We start from the raw sequence: 986 nt of genomic DNA on the forward strand, positions 1-986 counted from the left end.
AGCGTGGGTGTGTATCCGGGTTACGCTGGGGGAGGCGTGGCGGGGAGGGCGTGGTGATCTGGCCCCGCCCCTGGGCGGGGCGATGGGCGGGGCTCCTCCTCCCGAGCGCACCATCCCAGCTGCAATCTTTTGTCCAGGTTGGAAGCCACTTGGGTTTTCCAATCCTTGCAGGAGTAAGCGAGATGCTTCCCACTTGAAGTTAAATCTTTTGTGCAGTCACGTGTGGCCGAAGTGCAGCCGCGGAGACGGTGGTGATAGCCTGAGTCGCCCCGTCGCGGGTCAGATTAATGGGAAATGAGGAAGAGACTGCTTTTCAAAGCAAAGTGTTTAAGAAGCCTTTCTCAAGGTGCATGTGTAGCTTTCCATAGCCTCTCCTGACGCTCTTTCAGGCAGGTGCAGCCTGAGCAGAAAAGGGGAGATGGGGACTGCGGACCAGGTGGTCCTTCGGCGATCCTAAGGCTTTTGTCTGTAGTTATCGATTGTTCCCTTTATATGCCACCTGCCAGAAGAAACTCTCCTCTAAGCAGCTGAAAAAGACATGCGTTGCACTCCGGCAGTGCTAATGAAAGAAAACACACTGGGCTTCCCCATTGCTAAGGATGCTTTAGACATGCCCTGATCCTGAGGGTGTGGGCCATGAGAGGAACCCCAGCACAGAATCCATTTACTGCAAAGATTGGCGATCTAGAATATGTAAGCATTGACTCTGTATAAGCCTTGTAAAGGTCTTGTGCAGAAGCATGTAGTAGAAATAACTGCCTTATACCACGCAATAATGAAAGAGTTGTTACTCTTCATAGTTGTTACTCTTTCATAGTAAGTATGAAAATAGGTATGTTTCAATTGAATGTACATTATGATTCTTCCATGTTTCAGTATGTATATGACATCAATGCAGCCTTAGTGATGATAGTTAAGATGCATTGATTTTAAGTGAGTTTTGATATTAACTGCCTGAAAAAGTGACTGCAAGTCGGTGAAACTCT

This window comes from Ochotona princeps, chromosome 9 (assembly GCF_030435755.1).
Source record: "Ochotona princeps isolate mOchPri1 chromosome 9, mOchPri1.hap1, whole genome shotgun sequence".
Taxonomy (NCBI): Eukaryota; Metazoa; Chordata; class Mammalia; order Lagomorpha; family Ochotonidae; genus Ochotona; species Ochotona princeps.